Raw genomic sequence first — 22,081 nt, forward strand, 5'->3', positions numbered from 1 at the left:
TAACTTTGAATGTAAATAAGTATCTGATTGAAATAAACGTACTAATAAGCACAGTCTGATATCAATGAAATTGTTGGAATTGTATCTGGGCAAAGTGTGACGTTTTCTGTGTCACAGAACGATGGGAAGGAGGATGTGACTTAAAAATACCAGATATGGAACTTCAAAAGAAGGAAAGATCCCGAACCAGCAAAATTCTCTTGCCTTCCCTCTGAGAGAGCTGCTGAGAACTCAGGAGCTCCCTGCAGGTCCCGCAGCGTGGGAGGGGAGCACCTGCCTTGGCATGATTGATACTATTGATATTTTAAATATTCACTTGAAAACTAGCCAGGTATCTGTTTATTTAACTTGTGCACAGAATCCTCTCAAGCATCCAAATATAATGAAAAAAAAAAAATCAGCTTTTAAAAGGCTGTGTATTCCTATAATGAATATTTAGGAATGTTAACAAATAATGTTATGTATTGGGGAAAAAAAATATTAATAACACAGATTGTTCTTTGGTTTCTGGGTAAATAACAGCTACTTTAGAATTTATCTAAATAAAGAAGTTGTGCCACAGGCCCTAGGATTTTCAGAGGGGTATTTCATTTTTTAATGCATCAAATTAAAAATAAAACCCAGGGTAGCCTTTTCTTTTTTGTTTTCCAAGCTAACCTGAAATAGAAAAGGTTAAGACATACTTGGAAAAAGGGATATTTCACCCTAAAGAAGAAAACGTTTTTCTGCTATTTGCAGAAAATGATTCTTTTTCATTTTCTCAGTTTTGTGAGCGTCTCTTGCGGTAAGCGTTGATTATAAAAACATTTGTTTGCGATCTCGGTTTTAACCCCTGGCTGCCCTCGGTGGCGGTGCCGTGGTCGGCGCCTTTGTGTGGGGCGGCATGCGGGAGCGGCGCCTTTGTTCAAAGCGAGAGGTGGCGGTGATAACGGAGAGAGCGGGGCGTCACTGTCCGGGACAGGGGTCACTGTCCGGGACAGGGACACTCGGGGTGCGGGGTCACTGCGGGACAGGGGTCACTGTCCGGCACAGGGGTCACTGCGGGACAGGGGTCACTGTCCGGGACAGGGGTCACTGTCCGGGACAGGGGTCACTGTCCGGGACAGCGGGGTCACTGTCCGGGACAGGGGTCACTGTCCGGGACAGGGGTCACTGTCCGGGACAGGGGTCACTGTCCGGGACAGGGGTCACTGTCCGGCACAGGGGTCACTGTCCGGGACAGCGGGGTCACTGCGGGACAGCGGGGTCACTGTCTGGGACAGGGGTCACTGCGGGACAGCGGGGTCACTGTCCGGGACAGGGGTCACTGTCCGGCACAGGGACACTCGGGGTGCGGGGTCACTGCGGGACAGGGGTCACTGTCCGGGACAGGGACACTTGGGGTGCGGGGTAACTGCGGGACAGCGGTCACTGTCCGGGACAGCGGGGTCACTGCGGGACAGGGGTCACTGCGGGACAGGGACACTCGGCACAGGGGTCACTGTCCAGCAGGTGACACTCGGCACAGGGGTCACTGTCCGGCACAGGGGTCACTGTCCGGCAGGTGACACTCGGCACAGGGGTCACTGTCCGGCACAGGGACACTTGCCGCCCTCGCTGTAGCGTTTGTGGCTTCGCAGGCTGGTGCCGCTGCTCGCCGGACGGGCAGGGATGGATGGGATCTTGGGAAGGGATCCTGGCAGGGTGCTGTTCCCTGGCACAGGTGCCCAGAGCAGCTGGGGCTGCCCCCGGATCCCTGGCAGTGCCCAAGGCCAGGCTGGACAGGGCTGGGAGCACCTGGGATGGTGAAGGTGTCCCTGCCATGGCAGGGGTGGCACTGGATGGGCTTTAAGGCCCTCCCAGCCCAAAGCGTTCCCTGTGACTGAATTTTGACTGCCTGGACTGTGGCCGGGCCCCGCCGGACCGCTCCGGGCACCGGGCACCGCCCCAAAGCCAGCCGGCAGCCTGTTAAACCTGGGAAGCGCTGCGCTTCGAAGGGAAAACATCAAGTCTAAGGTGGCTTACACTGGATACCCAAAATTAATAGACATATTTGACCTTAATCTGTCTTCCTGGACAAGTTTAATTATAGCAATTTCTTAACTTCAGCTCAAGATCTTGTTTCAGAAGTGTTAGTGTTCTTTCAGTGTGTGGGGTTTTGTATTTAATATCACCGTGTTTTCTAAGGAGAGGCAAAATCTGCAAAAATTGACTGGACTGGAATCACCCAGGATTTTAGAGATGCCCGTGATTAATTTCTCTTTCTAAATAAATTAATGTTTCTGAGATGAGATTGAATTGGGGGCGAGGAAGAAGAAATTAAAAATAAGGTTTTAGAGCAAAATTTGAAAGGGAATTTATTTTTGAATGATTTTATTCCCTTTACGCTCACAGCCTGTCCTGGCAGGAATCTTTCAATGTAAACCATTTGGCATGAGCTGATGATTAAAACCTGATGATGTACATGTTGATTTACACCAACTGGAGTCATAGCATTTGTTTTAGCCTTTATTTTTTTGTCTTATATAACCTAAACAAAGATGTAAGGGTTGGACTATCTCTGTGTAGCTGAAATATAAATATTTGAAAATGCAGAATGTGCTACCACGCAGCCGTGAGTGGGTAGCAGGCGTACCTCCTGCGCTGCACCGTGCCAACTGTGGAGGTCCCGGGGCTGCTCCTCCGTCCTGCCTGCAGCATCCTGGGGGGGTTTAGCTGCCCCTGAAGAGCTCCAGGCACTGTGGCCCACAAACTTGTACAAAACTAATGACTGCTAGATCAGTCATTTGGGTCAACTCTGGATTTTCTTAGCTGTTGTATAAAAATGCGTTTCTGATTTTCTAGAAGTTTTAAAAAAGCTGTTTTATCTCTTGCAGAATAGATATGATTTTACTATGTTTTACTCTTTCTGTGTTTACAAGAAAAAGCTGAAAATGCAAAATTTTAGACATGAGCAGCAATTTTGAATCTCTATTTTCATAAATTTGACACCTTTTATATGAAATAATTTCAAGTTTTCTATTAAAAAGGAAAGAAATAATCAGTGCCTTAGATTGAAGCCTCTAAGAAAGCAGTTCTGAGCCATGCTGATGGTGTAGAAAAGCTCTGGGGTTATATAAATAAAAAATTAAACTGTTTTCCTCTTTCTTTGCATGGGGCTGGTTTGTGAGTGGGATTCTAACAGAGCAGATGGACTCGTTGCTTGAGTGCACTTACTTTAGTTCCACATCTTCCCCAACTCCAGGAACTTGAACTTGTCATTATCAGCCCCAGAAGGTCAATGCATTACCCAGGGTAGCAGCTCTTTCATCTGCCCTTTTTGAGGAGGGAAAAACCAGCTTTTAATCTTGCCTTTTATAAAACACTCTGTGTACTGGATACATCCTAACTTGTCATTTCCTCGTGTGTGTTTTAGTGCTGGGGAGATCTGGAGATGCTCTGTGATGCCACACAGATACACACGTCCGCAAAAGGCCTAATCTGAAGTGAATCTTCTATAAATAATAAACAACAAATAGGCTTCTTTTAGTTATATTAGCCCCAAAATAGGTCATGTACATTTGTTTTAAATGCAAACTTAACAATAAAGTAAATTCCCTAGGTGGAGAATTTGATGTGTTTGTGCAAATTTTCTGGACATAGTACAAAAAAAAGCCAGCACCTATATTTTACCATTTAAAATATTTATACATTGTCTCTTAAAGTCCTGTGTTTGAAATACTGTTTATAATAAACTCCCTAGGAGAGAACTAATAGTCACAGGTAAACACTTGCTGTTTGTTACTTAAACATAAAGTAATCTTTAACTTTTTAAAGAGAAACTTAGTGTTTCCCATTGCTTCCAGAAAAGTTGTTGCCTTTGTCAGCTTCCTGCCTCCAAATATTCTGATTTTTCACCTGATGGTCCACATGGTCTTGCAGTTCCATGGGCTTCTCAAGGAAGGTGATGGAGAGCGAGCCTCGTGTCACCAGGCTTTGTCCCTCTGGACTTCCACTGGAAATTATTAATGATTTTCACATAAAAAAAGGCTGCCTAGGCCATTCTGTTAGTGCTCCCTCAAATAGAAATCCTCATATGCTAAATTCTGTGGTAACTGATAAAAGAAGGAGTATCTGAGGAATGGGTGATTTATTTTGGTTGGAATTTAAATGGCTATGACACTATTGTAGTTTTCATACTATTCCTGCCTACTACAGCTGTGTTTGGGTTTTAATTGGCATCTGTAAGTGCTTTTGTAATACCAATAATATATATAGGATGTCTCACAGAACCAGACAAAGGCAGGGTGCTGCAAACTGCAGCGCCACATTTTCCAGCTGGTTGTTCTGTGGAGCGAGGTGGGATCTGGAGTTGTGGCATCAGCCTTTGTAGCACACATAATTTCTCTGTCCCTATTCATGTTCATCCCGAGATGCATTGTAAAGGTGTAAATCCATCACCAGATAATTTTCAGTTCCATTATTTACCAAAATGAATAGTTAAGCAAGTCATTGTTATTAGTGGGATGCTATTGTTGTTTCTCAGAGATAGGGCCTGCCAAGGGCTTGAGTGATGTGCACTTGAGTGTTCTTTCAAGATCCTTGTACCTGTTTCATTTGGGAGGAGTTTCACTCATGTAAAATCAAACAGAAACAATTTTAGTAGCCTCTGAAAAGAGAAGAAGGGAAAATGGATATTAATGAACTATTTAATATTCTGCTATGGCAGAGATGCAGTGATTTTGCTGTTGACACTTTTGCATGGAATTAAAGAGATCTGGTGGTTGTTTTACTTGTCTGTCTTTGTTCCTGAAAGACTTTTCAGTGTCATCAGATTTGATTTTGTAACCTGAGAGAGATTTTACAGACATGCAGACAAGGAAAAAAAAAAGTGCTTCTTTTTCATGAAATTCATTGGTATTCAAAACATGGTCCTTTGATGAATTAGAAATTTTGGCTAAAGCTTTAATGAGATTTTTATTTCCCCAACTTATGTTGGAAAACGTGTGAGCTGAAAAACTCACAATTCTGAATAAGAGTGGGCTTGGTTTTTCTGTTCCAGAATATTTCTGGCTTGTTGTTTATTGCTCAATACTGTATTGATTGGTGAGTTGAGAAGTTCATGATGAAGTGGAACAGTTTAGAGCTATGGATCTTTCCTTTGTGCTGTGTAAGGCTGGCGGGCGCAGGAGAGCCTGTGGCAGCCGTGCCAGGGAGTGTGAGCCGTGGCTGTCCCTGCTGGGCCCCATCCCTGCTGGCCACACAGGGGCTGGAGGTGGCCCAGATCTGCCCGGGGCTCTGCCCTGGCGCTGGCTTGGTGCTCTGCATCCTGAGCTGGGGCACAGCCTGGCACACGTGCACGCTGCCTGCCCATGCAGCGAGAGACCCCTCTGTGCTTAGTCGTGCTTGGCAGAATCCTTCACTGTGTGGGTGGCTGCTGGGGACAAGTCATTTGGGGAGCTTGCCAGAAACTGTCACTGAGTGGTCTTAGATTTTGTAGCATTCCTTGTGTTCCCTCGCTGTGCTACACACAAAAATTCTCCCGACTCGAGAACATTTGAGTGCTATGACTTACCCCATTTTGAAACTCACATGTGTTCCATCATGTTAAAAGTATTAGAAATTTTCAGGTAATCATTGTACCTTGTCTTTTAATTTACTTTAAATTAAAATTTTTTTCCTAGTGCTTACAGAAATGTTCTGGTGTTGACTGAAAAGAACGATGTTTTGGAAGATTTTTTGTTAGTCATGTGGACAAGACAAAATTCTGTTTGTTCATATTCAACCCCAGCTAAAGGTGTGCTTTCCATTTCTTTGTGCCAGCTACTTTCTGGATTTATCCTGAACGAGAAGAGGAATTACTGAATTAACGCCCAGGCAGTGAGTGTCCTGTGTTAGTTGCTGTAGTCCAGAAGTCCTTCATAAATGGTGAGTAAACCTCTAGCTTTGGATTTCCATGCTGAGTTTTAGCTTTGTTTCAATGACTTTTAGGTGAAAGCTGTGTGATTTTCAGCTCAGTCTGGAGAGTTGTGAATTGTGGCCACAGTGTGAGTTGAAGTCTTTGCATGTAGATTATGGAATTCTGTATTTTCAGAACTTATCTCTATGTTTGAGCATTGAAGGCCTATTCCAGAAATAAAAAATGTATAATTTTATCTGGGCAGCTGCAGCAGTCAGTGATATCTGTGTGAATGGCTCCAGACTATGGAGGTCTGAACAAGTGGTTTTGGGAAGAGAAGGTTTTGTCCACACTCTCACACTATCCTGGGAGAGGGATTTCTGAAAATGTGATATAAATGCAAATCTGTGTTTAAAAGTACTGAAAGGCCTGTGTGCTAATGCTAGTTCCTTGCTATGGGATGTCTGGGCAAGTTTGCTGATGATGTAGTTGTTGTAATTTTATTTTGATGTATTCAAATACAAGATGCAGCACTATTCTTTCTCTTCATTATCCAGTGCTAAGTGTTGCTGTGCTTCTCTCTTGTCAGTGTTACGATAGTCTACTTGCGTGCTCACTTTTGGCCAAAATACCCTGAATTGGAGGGGGCTGGGAACCAAGAAGGTGCTTGTAGACAGGTTTGTGGGATCACTGCAGTAAGTTTTAAATGATGTATGAAATGAAAAATTCCTGTCTGATGCACAGGGCGAGCAGAGCCATTGATGTCTGTGAAATCGCTGCTGCAGAGGCTATTGCAGAGACTCACAGGGTGGTTTGGGTTGGGAGGAACCTCAAAAAATCATCTTCTTCCACCCCCTGCCATGGGAACACCTTCCCCTAGACCAGGTTGTTCAAGTTTTTCTAATAGTATTTCAGAAATGCCAACTTTTAATTTTTTTATACAACTCTTCTGCTTTTGAAAGGCAGAAGTCTTTCACAGCAACAAAATTCATTAGAAAAATCTTTCAAGATGGTGCATCAATAAATATCCTAAGGCAGTTTTCTGGGTTTGTGTGGTTTCTGAGCCTGAGCAGCACTACTTTAGAGAATGCCATGTGGGTGTGAGGATGCTTTGAACTGTCCTAAAGTGAGAAATTTAAAAGTTGAAGGATCAGGAGCCCAGTGGTTTGTTAGAGAGGTATAGTGGCTTTAGGAGCTGGAGTGGAGTAGGAGCAGGAGTGCAGGGTTTTGGGGAAGGATGGATTTGCATGGCTGAGACACAGCAGGAGCTCCAGGGCAGCAGTGAGACAGAACATTCTGTTTCCAGCTTAGTCACCCAAACTGTCCTCCTGCATTCATGATGTGGCTCCTGTAGGGAAAAGCAAGGTGGTTTCAGTTCTATCAGACACACAAGGATCCAAAGCAGCATTATCCTGGCTAGTCAAACATCTGTATTTCCTAGCAATTGAGTTTGATACATCTGTGCCAGTCTGCAAATGGAGTTTTGAGAGTCTAAGGAATGTGTGCGCAGGTAACTGTGTACACTTTTGCATTTTAGTTTTATAGATGTTCCAGAAGTGCCCTTTCAGCACCCTTTCTATATAGGCTTTGCATATTTAAGTCTCTTATCTGAGAATCTTGTTGTATTTTTAAATTGCTGGTGGTCAGGATTTTTTGCATTATTATTGAAAACAATAGTGGAAGAGAAATAGTTTTTATATTGTGCCATCAGGTTCTTTAGAACGGGGAAAACAATGTCTGAAGAAATTGAAAACGCTTTCATAAAGCCTGCTTTGGTGTTTTTTTCTCTTTTTTGTGGGTTTTGTTTTTTTGGTGTTTGCAAAGGTGTTTCATGGTTAGTTCTTCTGAGGAAACAGCTCCTCGTTCCAGGCCATGGACAGCTTCTGGCCTTGGAGCTGGAAATGAAGATGTTACCTTTATGATCATTTGCTGTATGTAGTATTTTGTAGTGGTATTACAAATGTAAATTAGACTTTGCTGTACTTGAAATGGAGGGGTTTGGCATGCATATACCATGGAAAAAAGGAAATAAGGATTTATGTGATATTTGCAGGGCAATTATGTAATAGACCATGATAAAATAAGAAGCAATAGCATGAATAAACCAGATAGTAATTTTTTTTTTACTGAAATTGTTGACACAGTAAAGGACTCTGCTTGATTACTGCAAAGCATTTAATACTGAATCTGAACAGGTTTTGACCGAATTTGAGTGTGGATCTTAGTCTCTGAAAAATATACCCACGAAAAAATGCTGCAAGCTGTTCTTGAGTGCTGCAGAGCAACTGGTGCTGTCAGCCCATGGAAAATGCACTTTGCAGCAGATTATTTGTAAGAAGTGTTGTGCAAGAAGTTTGTGTGCCTAAAGTGAATTTATCAGGCTGTCTGGAAGTTACTTGTTCTTCAAAGATCAACCTTCTTTTACACATATTCTTTGTAACTCTTCTGTATAAGTCACCTGTGGTTTACTGGAACTGGGCTGAAGAACCAGTGCTAGGAGATGCTGTTGATGGAGCAGGAGTTTGAGATGTTAAGTAGGAAGAAGTGGATGACTTTGAAGAGTGATGAAAATGAGGTGGAATTGAATAGATGCAGTAAGAATGGCTTTCCTGCTGGCTGGAAAGGCAGTGTTTTCTCAGGAGGAGGGGCCAGGGGCTGCCTGTGGCAAGACTGTGCCACGGACACGATGTGAAAAAATCAAGTGCCACTCTCAGACACGCGAAGGAAAAAGTAATTCCAGGGAGCTTTGCAAAATACTGGTGCTGTGGTAGCAGCAGCTGGCAGGAGCTCATCTGTTTACAGAGGAAAAATGTGAACTCAGGACTGTCTCTTGGTCGGGGAACAATGCAGGGGGATCTCTGCATCTCACCATTACTCAGGGCTGGAACAATTAACACTGAGTCAGGACTTTGGTTTCCTTTAACAAGGAAAGGACGATGGGTCATTTCTCCTGATGATGTTCCTGAATGCATTTGAGATAAATGATTTGGAAATCTGGCAAATTGGAAGAATAACAAGAAGTGTAAGATTACTTCTTTTTTTTTCCCAACTGAAATGTGTTAGAGCCTCTATGACACTGGTAGCAGGTGAAAGAGGAAAACAGTTCTTGAACTCTTTGCTAATTTGATATACTAATCAGAGTGCCTTTTCCAGAAAAGAAAGAAGAGCCCCATTTTGCCTGGACTCTGTCTTTGCTGTTTTCCTTTCTCAGAAATAGAAGATTAGGAGGTGTCTGCACCGATGTGATAAAACCTTCCTGTGCAATTGTATTGTATTTTCGCCTTGAGTTGCTGGCAAAATGAAGTTGTTGGCTTTCAGTGCTGCTTTGTTTTTGACCCCTTTTTGTGAATTCTCTGAGGAAAGAAACATATTCCCATCTTTTATAGTAATCAAATTTATCTGGCATCTCTCAGCCTCTTGCATTACTTATGCTACAGTTGACCAGCCTTGGGAAGGGTTTAGTGGGTTTATTTATTTATTGTTCTAAAGTGAAGGTTTTTGACTTGAGGTCCCCACGTAGTCCATGGGGATTTGAAGAGAAAAAAATGAAAGTGCTTTCTGCCATTATTTTGATACAGTTATTTTCTGTGAAACTGTTTAAAAAATACGCCAGACTACCCAAAACCTAAACAGAGCCCCCCATTAGTCCAAAACCCCCAACAAACACTGAAGAGAGGGAAAAGCTTGGTTATCTTAGTTGTGTTGGAAATTCAATTTTTCAACTTTCTTCTGCATCTTCTGTTTCTCTTGCAATTTATTTAGATGATTGAAAAAAGTAAAGGTTGATTATAAGGGAAATCTGGGGTATCATCAATTATTTTGATTTCAAATATGATTTATTTGACTAACAGCCTTAAAAGCTGGGCCTGATTTAATTTTGTTTTATGCTCATGAAATCCACAGAAAGCTGACCTGGCCATCTTCCTCATCTTCTGCTTTGTAAGTCCCACACAGTATTTGCCCTCTGATTGTTTGATTTTACCCTCTTTGAGGAGCAAACAATGATAGTGTGAAAATGTTCCTATTACGTTTCAGACGTATATACCCATGTAGAAGGATTTTTTGTTGCAGGAGAAAAATCAAATCCTTGTCACCTAAACTGCTAATTATGTTTGATAAATGTATGGTATATGTTTAATGCAAAGAGAATTTAAGAAATAATATACCTTGTGTAATTACAGCGACCGAGCTACTTCCATCAATCTAATTTTTCTGATTCAGGTTCATTTGCATTGCATTATTTTTATTAAATGAGCTTTCAGTGGAGCCCTGCTCCCTGTCAAGAGGAAGAATCAAACACTGAAATGTTTCAGAGCGCACCGGTTGGGTTTGCAGGTGACACCACGGGGCTGGCAGCTGGCACGTCCCCATGGGCATGCCAGGGTCACCTGGGCACCAGCCCTGTGCCCGTCAGTGCAGCATGAGGGGCACTGCCCTGCCCTGGCACAGCCAGGAGCTCTGGTCCTGCTGCGGGCACCCAGCTGCTGCTGCTGCTCCGAGGGATGCTGCCGTGGTGGCAGTCAGCACCCAGCAGTGCCACCCACACTGGGGTGGTGGCAGTCAGCACCCAGCAGTGGCACCCACACTGGGGTGGTGGCAGTCAGCGCCCAGCAGTGCCACCAACGCTGTGGTGGTGGCAGTCAGTGCCCAGCAGTGGAGGATTAAAGCTGCTCGAGACACCTATCATGTATTTCCCTGTCTGTTCCTCTGGATCTTTGCACCTTTTCTGTCCTTTCTGTCTCTGCAGCCCTTGTGAGCTGTAACTGGTTTATCACCATAATGCAGCATGGGAATTCTCCCATCTGATATTTAGTGCAAAGCAGCCTCCCTCATTCCTCCCACCGAGTTTCCAAACTTCCAGTTAAAAGAACAATAATTTGTAACCCCATTTCTAGTCACAATACAGTTAACATTTAGTGTGTGTAGTTGGAATTATTATTGAAGGTGAATGTAAACTCAGGTTAGTGTATATTATGTGAATTATGTAATAATTCTCTTACAGTTACCTGCCATGGATAAATGTCCATTTGTTGCTGTAGAACAGACTCGCTTTTAAAGACAGGATATTGATACTGCCGTGGTAATTTAATGCCTGAGAGGTGAAATAAGTTAGAGAGAAAAAGCAGGCTTCATATTTGAAAATACCTGTCGATCTAGTACCCAGAGCTGTTCCCTGCTCTCCCAGTGTGTCTGTGAGGGGATGACACCCTCAGTCAGTGCTGGAGCTTGTTTGCAGCGCCTGCCTGCCTTTTGTGCTTTTCCTGTGTGGGAGCTTGGCATCACTTTGAAATCTAACTTGCTAATTGCTTTAGGAGAGGTTCTTTCCTCAGGTTCTTTCCTGCAGGCAGCTGTTTGGGGATGCCCGTGGAGCAGCAGTGGCTCGGTGCCCTCGCTGGGCCCGGCCAAGGCAGCTCCTCCCGGCCCCTCTGCCACTGCGGGCTCTCCCTTCCCGAGTTCGGGACTGTGAAGGCTCTGGGATGGGGAAAGCGTGTCCTTTGGTGCAGTTGTCCCTTCCTGAGTTCGGGACTGTGAAGGCTTTGGGATGGGGAAAGCGTGTCCTTTGGTGCAGTTGTCCCTTCCTGAGTTCGGGAGTGTGAAGATTTTGGGATGGGGAAAGAGTGTCCTTTGGTGCAGTCACAGCACAGGTTGAGGGGTGCTGGGGAGGGACAGGAGGTGAGATTTTGGCTGCTGGCAGAGCCTCATCCTGGTGGCCACTGTTCTGCGTCAGGCTGCCCTCTCAAGGCACAGCGTCTGGACCGAGTCTCTGAATACCACCGGCCATCTCTGTCCTGCAGCTCGCTTGGTCCCCAGCTCCTTCCCCAAAGGAGCCCCAGAGTGGCTCTGGTGGGAGAAGCAGAGGACGGGAGGTGGCCCCGTTTGCCCCAGCAGAGCTTTGGAGCTTTGCACAGGTGTGTGACTGGGAGGGAGAGACAAACAGGGCTCTGCTGCAGTTTGGGAACGAATCTGTTCATCTTTGTGATGAAATGACACTTTCTGCAGGTCTCCTGAGCCACACCTCCCAAACCTGTGCAGTGGTTAATGGTGCTCACAGAGCAAACCTGGGGCTGCTCCTTGTCTGGCAATCGGGGTCACTTTCCTCAGGCAAACACGCTCCTGCCATGGGACCCTCCTGGGAGAGTCCATCAGACAGGCATGAAAACTTACTTTGTTTAGAATAGTCCTACACAGTTGCAGATTAAAGTTTGGAGAGTTTCCTTTAAAGGACACTGACTGCAGCTTTTGTTATTTCAAAAGAAGCAGGGGATATTCCACATACCTTCTCCTGGTGTAGTGATTGTTAAAGACGTTCTCCCCTAAAATAGCTGGAATTCATTAAGTCCAATTCATTGGCAAGAAATCTGTGAACTGAGTGTAAATTATTAAGTCTCAAGACTAGTTAAAAATAGTTCATCATGTGCATTAATTCTCTGGAAAACAAACAAACAAAAAAAGTAAATAATTTCCATTAGTTTAATGGAAATGAGATAATGACACAGTTTCTCCAGTGTGTTATAATTACACAGTTTATTTGAAGAATAAGATTCTGGAGTACTATAAGGAACTCCATATGGTTGTTACTACTGTAAACAATCATAATTATTAAAGTAGAAGGTTTTTTCAGGTCTGCATAGTCACTGAAAATTGTTAAAGCTCTTGCACAAGACATCTGATTTTTAATTTTTAAGGTTTTTTTTAATGCTTAAACCAATAATTTTCAGTGACTATGATAATAAGATAGCCTAGAATAACGTGAACTTTTCCAGTTTCTTGGTGGTTGCAGCAGCTGTGCTGCCGTGTGTGTTGGGGGATGGACTCAGCAGCCCACTGTGTTCTCTGGGGTGACTGCAATGGGAGGGATTCGGTTCCCTGCTCCTGGAGCAGGGAGCAGCAGTCGGGCCCTGAAGCCACCAGATCCTTCACAAGAACATCAGAGGAACTCTCTGAAGTGCAGCTGATGGACTGTTTCATTGATTACAGGTTTGAAGGCAGGAAGGAGTGTTGAACCATCCATTCTGGCATCCTGGATAGCGTGTGCCATTCAGATGAGCCCTGTTAATTGTGGATGAGCCTCGAGTCTGGGTTTATTCCATAGTCCCTGTTGTGCTCGTGTTCTTCCCTCACCCCTCGGACTTGGCAGGGGAAATCTTTGTTGGAGTTTCCTCACTTTGGCTTTGCACTTCGCAGGCCAAGACATTTTAGATGTGTCAATGAGCTTCTCACAGAACCCCAGACTGGTTTGGTGGCAAGGACCTTAAATCCCACCCCAGCCATGGCAGGGACCCCTCCCACCTTCCCAGGCTGCCCCAAGCCCTGCCCAGCCTGGCCTTGGGCACTGCCAGGGATCCAGGACAGCCACAGCTGCTCTGGGCAAAGCTCTGGGTGGTTTCTGACTGTGCACATCATTGTACAAATGGGTTAATGACATCTTTTATTGTACTGAAAAATAAGGAAGCAGTTTTCATTTTATCCTTCCCAACACTGTCAACCAAAACTGTTGTCTCACCAAAACTAAAATCTGGCTGGTTGTTGTCTCTCAAAGTATCGTTGCACCATGGTGAAAGAAATGACCTCTGTGACTACTCTGGGGGCTTTGTTTCCATTAAATATATATTTCAGTCTAAACAGGATAATACTTGTTTATATTTTTGTATAAAACAAAATATACATGTGTTATTGTTTTAACAAAATTGGACACTGAGGGTCTCTGTTCTGTCCTAGTATTTAATAACATCTTCCAGATTTCTTGGTGTCTTTGATGCTGTTGCAGAAGTAACTACCTGTGTAAGAAGGAAAATATTTTGTAACATTAGAAAAACTCTGTAAGGGAAGAAAACGCTCAGTAAGCTATTTCAATGATCTCCAGAGAAAGGCCTGGGAAAAATAAATTACTTTCCAAAGTTTGGGATGCACATTTAAAATGTGATCTGGCAATTTTATTGGATTATTTGAATTTTCTTTTTAATTGGTTCAATTTTATTGAACTACTTGAAGTTTTAAGCTACATGGTATTTCTGCGATTTGTGTGTTATTAAGCTTCCAGTTCAATTAGCTTATGGAGCAATTAACAGGGTGTTAGCAGGTGATTTAACAGAGGATTAATCCTGCCATGGGCTGGGGCAGGGTAAAGGCACCTCTGAGCTGGGCTGTGCACAGCGCTGACCTGTTTGTCTCTGCTTATTAAATAACTTCTGTGACTGACTCCTGTGCGAAAGAACTCAGTACTGCAACTCTGAGGATTTATTGTAAAACAGATTGTCTTGTTGGTTTAATTGGACCTGAAAGTGTGTATTTGACAAAAATTGCAGCCTGTTTCAATCAAATTTTTCAGACTAATCAACTATAGTTTTTACCCAATCAATCATTGAGAAAATAGTGTTGTTTATAACATTGAATCGGTTATACTTTAAAAAAATATATTAATCAGTAATTCAGAGAAATTAAAATCCTGAATGCCATGAAAGTGCATCTCTGTGGATGTAATTGATAATTGATAATGCCTTTGAAATTAAAACCTTTATAACGGTTTCCTTATCTGGTATTGCAGTTTCACTGCTGTTCACCAGCAAACCAGATTTTAGAACTAAAAAAATTAACTGCAAATCCCTCTGAACTGTGGTGTTGGCTTTGGTACAGGGCATGAAATAATTTTTCCATCTTACCCCGCCGTTCTCCGAAGGTCAGCCTTTCAATTGGGCTGTTACTGTCTTGCTGCAGAGTTTCCAAGCTACGGTAATTTTTGGGCTGCCATTGATGGATGGAGCAGTTGGAATTCTGACACGCAGCAGCCTGACTGGAATGACCTGCAGAGGCAGATGTCGGCCTCTTATTTCATGCCCGTTTGTCAGAAAGAAAAAACAGCTTTTTTTTTTTTTTTTTTTTTTCTGCACAGAGAGAGCACTTGTGGGTGGGTGTGCTCTTGATACACGTGCGTAGAGAGGCATATAAAAATCACATTTATTTATCATTGCTGGAAAACCTGGTGGAGTCTCTTGAGAATTCGTCGGTGCCCAGTACCAAGGATGTGCAAATTCCTGTATTTTCTGTGCTGCAAACCGGTGTGCAAGAATCATCTTGAGAATTTATTGTTTCATAAAAAGCTTTTATTTTGCCCACAGACAAGCTGAGAAAATGCACATTGTTCTTTTGTGGTACCTGGGAATTTACAGTTTCAAAAGAATTTCCTTTGTGATCTGCTTTTGAAGATTCATGGTATATCAGAAAGATTTTCTGTTCCTTGTCCAAAATTTCTCTGTGAGGATGACACAAACCCTTATTGGGTGCACCGGGCTGCTCCTTTCATGTGAGAGCCAAACCCTCATGCAGAAGTTAACTTGGGGAAGGGAGTGTTTTCATTGAAATATAAAAAATCAATTTAAAGGACTGATGCAGACAGAAAAAGCTGAACTTTCCCACTTGGCTTGTACAGAGTCCTGAGGGAAAAGTAATTTATTTGGTTGATATGGGTAGAAAAAATTGGAAATATTTAAATTAAAGAAAGAAAAATCACTGTAACTGTCAGGGTTAAATGTGAGCAGATCTCAGGGAAGCCTTTGAGTGCCTGTCCTGACTTTGGACTCTGCCAGGGACATGGAGGGAAGGAATTCTGGGGTGATTCTGTCACCTTAGTGGAGCAAATACAAGTTTTGCCATTGATTTTGATTGGATCAGAATTTTACCTTATGACCTTTCTTTATTTCATTCTCCAACTGAGATTGCTTTCCTTTTCTTAGTAAATTTTAAATTCTTAGTTTTAATTTTGGAACTAATTCTTTGTTCCTAAAATTCACAGAGGACATAGGAAACACATTAAAGAAAAACATAATTTACATCTGTTGTGGTCTGGTTGGAGTCACATAAGAGTCAACTTGTTAATCATAAAGGTATGAAAGAGTTGTGCAAATCTGCAGATAATAAAAAAATCTATTGTATAAGTAATGATGGGTGCAGGTACATTTTAGTGACAAACCCAAATAATTTTTAAGGTCATCTTTTGTCATTAATGTACATTTTACTACTCGATAATCCAAAGTTCTGCCTTCATTTTAAAAAATCAAGAACTGTAAGTTATGAAAATAGGAAAAGAGTGGGAGCCTGATCCGTGTATAATGTAAATAAATAAAAGATGTATGTTTTTTGCAGCATGTGTCCTCGCCTGCTAAAGAGTGTCTCTAGAGATGCTGTGATCCCTGTCACTGAATGCCTGGAATTTCAAGGCTGGATATTTTAAAGTTTTTTTAAGATTTTTTTCCTGTGTAACTGGAACAGCTAAAGTAGGAATGTGGATTTGGTGCAGAGTTTATTGCACGGGTTTCTTTGTTCACGGTTCTGTGGAAGACAATATTAAAAAGGCAGAATCTTTTCCTAGGTACTAGCAGTCTTCAATTTCTCGAGTCTTTCAAAGTGAAAGCAGGAAACAGGGAAATGCTGCTGGTGAACACAGGGTTAGTGCAGGAGGAGAGCCTCAAAATACAAACGAGAGCAAATTTCTAGGAATGTTGCTAACAGCAGCTGGGCTTCCTAGTAACTGCACAGAATCCCTCTTTGCAAATTATACATAGGTTTTTGTTTTAAAATTGGTACTGAAAAATATACAGGACTTATTTAAAAAGAAAAAGTACCGATTTAATTGTTCTGTGCCTGATAAGAGAAACCTTCTCCCCACGGCTGTGTACCTTGGGATTCTTCTGAGCTCCCAGGCCTCTGGCCTCTGCTCTCAAGTAAAGGGCTGTTTTTCTTGGGAATTCCATCACTAGCATTTAAAATGCTAAAAGGTTTCTAAAATCCCAGCCTCGGGTGCTGCAGTGCTCTGGCAAGAGCTGAGCACATGGTTTTCCTTATTGCTGGAAAATTTCTCTGAGCTGTTGATATCCCTAATATTCTGCTACAGGTGGGAACCCCAGTGTTGCCAATCTCAGGTGCATTAAAAAAATCCTTTTCTATGGCATTTAAAAAGAGTGAGTCAGTGCAGGAGTGTTTGTGGCAGCTGCAGCCAGGGCTGTGTTCTTTGGAAGGTGCCCTGGCTCTGCGTCGCTGCCGGGAGCAGCGTCAGCTCTGCTCTTCTGCTGCTTTTCCGTTCACGTGGGATGTCCCAGGCCATGCTGAAGGCTGCAGCCTGTTCACCAGGCTTGCCCGAAGTGTTGCAGATTATCAGGAGGAGTTGTCATTTCTGTTCCAGCAGCCACTGCTGGAGACTAGCAAAGGCCTTTCCCATGCCCTGCCCTTCCCACCTGAGGAAGCAGCTGAGCACATGGAGCTTTTACTTCATTGATCCGTTGGCTCGGTCACTTGGGTGTTAAAGGACTGCAGAAGGGCTGATGACATCTCTCTCCTCTCGGTGGTTGGAATGACAGAAGGAAATGGGTCAGCTTAAATTCCCTCTTTATGAAGCTATTACTATAACCAGATGTTGAGGTTTCCCAAACATACTCCATGGTTTGTCTTTGCTCTCCAATGTGAATGTGGAAGCCAATTACTTTGGACAGTGTTTCTTAGTGCAAAGCCAGGGACTAAATATGGCTGTGCTACTTGAAGTGCCAGTTAGAGTCGCCTTGGTAGAAATAAACCTTGCTGGGTGTGTGGGGGAGTTTGCCTTCTGTTAGGGACAAATGTTGCCATCGTTGTCATCCTGCTCATTCAGAAGCCCTGCTGCTGCTTTGACTTGCTTTAGGTTGTAAGTGTGGGATGATGGCAGTTTGTGTTGGTGTCCAGGGAGGGTGTGCAGCCCTGGGGGGAGCTGGGGACAGCAGCCACAGCTGGGGTGGGTCAGGGCACAGCAGCCACAGCTGGGGTGGGTCAGGGCACAGCAGCCACAGCTGGGTGGGTCAGGGCACAGCAGCCACAGCTGGGTGGGTCGGGGCACAGCACCCACAGCTGGGGTGGGTCAGGGCACAGCACACATCCTCCCTCTCGTGGGGTGATTCCTGTATCATCTGCCATGCAATGACTGCAATGAGCTGGTCCAGCCAGCACCTCTCCCACTGCCCTGTCTGGCCCCGCCTTCCTTGGAGATGAAAAGGAAGTTTTTTCTGTGTTCAGGAAGGGAGTGCTAGGAGAGCTTGGGAGCTGAGTTTTCAACATGGATGTTCAGAGATTTTCACTCGCTGGAGTCCTCAAGTGATCAGTGCTCTCGGCGTGTGTTATGTCAGCCTCTCCCACGTATCTGCCTGTTATCTCTTCTCATCCCTGCTGCCCCTGTCTCTCCTCTCTGCAGGCAAGGCAAGGAAGGACATTTTTCCTATATCTGCTTGGGAACTTTTTCAGCAATGCTGACACCACTATTGTGTAACCAGTGCCTGCCTGTTTTCTGAACATAACATGCTGTATTTCTTTCCACAGTCAAGCTTTGCGTGAGCCTGCTGCTGCTGAAAAATAAAGAATAAAATGCAGTATCAAGGACCACATAGCAAAGTGGGGTGATGATTTTTGTTAAATTTTCTTGATATAAAATCTTCCTGATAAACTTCTCATTTGGCTGATGTAGTGGAGCCAGATGAGAGCTACACTGATGAGCTTTTATTGCCATCAGATTCTGCCATTCTCCCTGTGCATTTCATTGGACAGAAACTACAGACTATTTAATGTTCTCATGATTCAGAACATGAAACATTCCCACCCTTTATGCAATAGGATCCAGAAAATCAGCTTAATAACAAAGATGAACTCTGAAAAATACCAGGCAGTGTTTGGAGGAGAAATTGACTCCTGGATCTTAGACAGGTACAATGGGGAAGAATAATTTATTATTCAGGTGTCATGCATTACTAAAAGTATCTTTCACCAAGTCCTGAGAATTGTCTTCCAGTGGAAATTGTACAATAACCTATGGAGTAAATGGTCTAGTGTACATTCATATGTCAGAATGTGCTTCGGGATGTGTGTCAGCACTTCAGTGCAGAAGGAAATAAATCCAAGCCATGCCCGAACAATGTCCCTGTGCTGGTGCTCCAATGTCCCATTCACCTACTGTGAAGTCCATGGCAGGCTGGTAAGGCTTCCTTGTTTTGTCAGGGCTTCCTTCTCCTTTTCCCTACTTTTCTTATTTCACTTTGCAAATGAAGTGATCAAGTGCAAAAGTTTCCCTTCAAAATCTCTTACACTTTTTCCACAATAATTTTCTGTAACTCTTTATTTTGCAAATGAACATCCTTCATTCTCCTGTGAGAGCAGGCATTGAAGCACTCGGTGAGTAGCAGCTGCTCAGTTTTTAAACACACACAGACTGTTTTGATGGGAGAGCCTTCAGCCAGGCCAGCAGGGAAGGACTCTGGTGTCCAGGGGCAGCAGGGCAGCTGGGGCAGCCCGGGCAGAGAGCGGCGTTGACTCCTGGAGGAGCTTTCCTGCAGAATTTGAGAGTCTGCTGGTGAAGGCAGGAGGCTGGGGCTCCCAAGGCTGGCTCCTCTCTGCGATGTGTGCACAGCATTTGGCTCCTGTGGTGTTCAGAGCTTTGCTCTGGAGGTGCTGCCTGTGCTGCTGGTGGGTCGGGGCTGTCAGCAGCCTGAGCAGACTCTTGCTTCGGGGATGGCAGGCTGGGCACGGAGCTCTCTGGGTGTCCCTGCAGTGTGACCCAGCACTCAGCTTCCTTCTCAGGGGTGGCAGCTGCAGTTTGACACCATGTGGCCTGGTCCAGCAGAACTCCAGCAAACCAGTGCCCCTTGGGGGCTTGGCTTTGGGGCTTGTTGGCTTGCAGGTTGCTTTTTTCTTCTGGAGCAAATGACTTTGACTATTCAACTCCTGTTGCTCAAAGACATCATATTATTTCTTTTTTCTTAGCTCCCTTTGCCTGTCTCTGACAGATTTAAATAACAGCAAGGCTCCTATTTAAAATGATAACATCCAGGAAATTAAAAGTTAAGCCGTTCCCTGTCCGTAGCTCGGTGTCTCTGCTTTCCCCTCTCAGCAGTGGTGTAAATGAAGGACGAAGCTCAGCCTGGACTTCCAATTTCCTGGCTGCTGTCTCTGTGTATCAAAAGCTGCTGTTGTACAATCTTCATCTCTGGGAAGGATTCATGCACAAAATACTGTGGAAGACTAGAGAACAGTCAGAGCAGAAATTAAATACTCTGCAAAGGTTTATATTAACCTAAATTACCTCAATGTTTTGTTGAGTAATCAACAAAGTTTAGAAACTAAAGTGCTGTAAGTAAAAGGTTCGTCACTTGTAGGTTACTTGAAATTGGAGTTTATAACCTCTTCTATCTTTGTAGCTTTGCCTTTGAGGAGTTGTATGGTGGTGCTGTTTCCCCTCTCAGCCTCCTGGAAGGGGCCTGCCTTACTCTGAATTTGGAGTGCTCGCAGGGCCCTGGCTGTGCAGGGGGATGACAGAAGGGGGGATGATGTGGGGAAGGACGTGGTGCCAGTGATGTGCTCCAGGGAGTTACTAAAAGAGAGACTGTTTAGGAGAGCAGAGAAATAGTAGAGAAAATCAGCAGGTGAAAGGGCAACTCAGACTAAAGACTAATTAATCTGTTGCTGCAAAAATGTAATGAAGTATTTTATGAACTCTTACAAAACACTTCAGTTTCTGGTCAGATAAAGGCTGTTGGCCAGAGCCTTGGCAGGGCCCACTCACACCTGAGCTGTGCCTCATTGCCTGTCACAGCTTCCAAACTCCCTTCTCTGTTGCTGCTCCACCGATTCTCCCAGTCTGGAGAAGCAAAACCAACAGCTTTTCTTATTGTTTTAAATTCATCATATGACATGCATCTTTTGCTGTGAAATGATAGATGAGCTCTCTTTTTTGTATCAATACATACTTTTTCTGGTTTTAACTTTACCGAGTATCTTCCCAGTCCGTTCCCTGGTCAGGCTCCTGGCAGGTGCATCTTTCTTTATTGCTGTGAAAAATGGGGTGCCTTTATTCTTATTAAACTCAAAATATCTGAAACGAATTTCAGATTTGTACAGGGAAGGCTCACTATTTGCAGAATGAATCATAAATGCCAGTAATGCAATTTTAAAGAGACGTTTTCTCACAGAAGAAGAAAAATCCTTGAATCTGGATGTCTGGTTTCCTTGCTCTCACCAAAGCAGCTGGGAATTTTCTCTGTATTGTTTGTTGTTTCAATACTCCAAAGCTAAACAGCAACAGAGAAGAGAAAAAAAATATGTTTTTTCTGTCTGTTCAGAAATTTGTGAGTGTTTTGTGTTTGAGAGGTGCTGGGGCTATCCTCTGTGCTTAAAACAGACCAGCACAACAAACACAGTGAGTGCCAGTGAATGGGAGAGAAGGATTTGAATTCCCATTGATTTTTGGGGCTGTGCTTCCTCCCTGCACTGTGTGTGCTGCCTGGGAATCAGGCACAGCCCTGGCTGCAGGTGCTTGGCAAGGACAGCACGAGCCCCTGCTCCTCATTCCACTGATTTCCACTGACCAGAGCTGCTTCAGCTGAAGGATAATTTGGGACCCTTTTCGTGCTCTTTGTAATGTTAAGAAAAAGCTGCCGTTCGTGGGCTTGGAGGGAATTGGGGCAGGGGCTTGCTTGTTTTTTTATCATTTTCTGGGACTATAAATCTGTTCTTTCCAGTTTCCACAGCTTTTACTCCAAAATTTGATCCCTCTTCAGTCATTTTACAGTAAAACTGGGAAAAAACCAGTCTGAGCAATTCACAGGCTAATTCTTCCCTCCCTACAAACAGCACGTCCCACGTTGCCTTTTCCATCTGTCCCTTCTGCATTTGCTGCGCTGGAGGGCAGGTCCTGCCTGGCTCCTGGCAGCTGTGGTGCCCCACGGGTGACTGTGCAGGTGAGTGTCCCTCCTGGCACACCTGGCACACCTGGCACACCTGGCACACCTGGCACACCTGGCCGTGCCTGCTGTGCCAGGGCTCAGTGTGGCCCCTGCTGCTGCAGGAGCTCAGCTGGGCATTCTGCACCCCTTGGGCTTCAGGGTGTGCATCGTGCCAACCACCTAGAAATAATGGAGCACCGAGTCTACTTCAGAGGATATTGTTTTTAATTACTCACAACTCAACCAATGATCTGGATTTTATGGAACATGCTGGAGCTTCGGCTTTCAAACCAATTCACGTGTCCTTTCCTGGGCTTGCTTTCCTCTTCTGTCACTATCTGAGCTCGTGGCAGATGCATTTTTCCTTTCTCATTTTCTTTATTTTCCTTCCCTATTTTCTTACTGCCCTAGATTAAAAAAAGCAAACCTTTCCCATAGTAAACCTGCACAGGGAAATTTCAATTTATAACCAGAAGTGGCTCTATCTGGACCAGTG

The 22,081-nt window shown here is 44.0% G+C and overlaps 1 protein-coding gene across 4 annotated transcripts in view; it reads left to right on the top strand.

The window, feature by feature from the left end:
* ZFHX3 (zinc finger homeobox 3) overlaps positions 1-22,081 on the top strand; it is a 386,661-nt gene that overhangs the window by 67,828 nt on the left and 296,752 nt on the right. For all 4 annotated transcript variants that reach the window (XM_072934462.1, XM_072934467.1, XM_072934465.1 and 1 more), the window contains exon 2: positions 5,782-5,886. The gene's annotated coding sequence lies outside the window, so the exon portion shown is untranslated. The remainder of the gene's footprint in view (positions 1-5,781; positions 5,887-22,081) is intronic.

The sequence above is a fragment of the Taeniopygia guttata genome, chromosome 11 (assembly GCF_048771995.1).
Source record: "Taeniopygia guttata chromosome 11, bTaeGut7.mat, whole genome shotgun sequence".
Taxonomy (NCBI): domain Eukaryota; kingdom Metazoa; phylum Chordata; class Aves; order Passeriformes; family Estrildidae; genus Taeniopygia; species Taeniopygia guttata.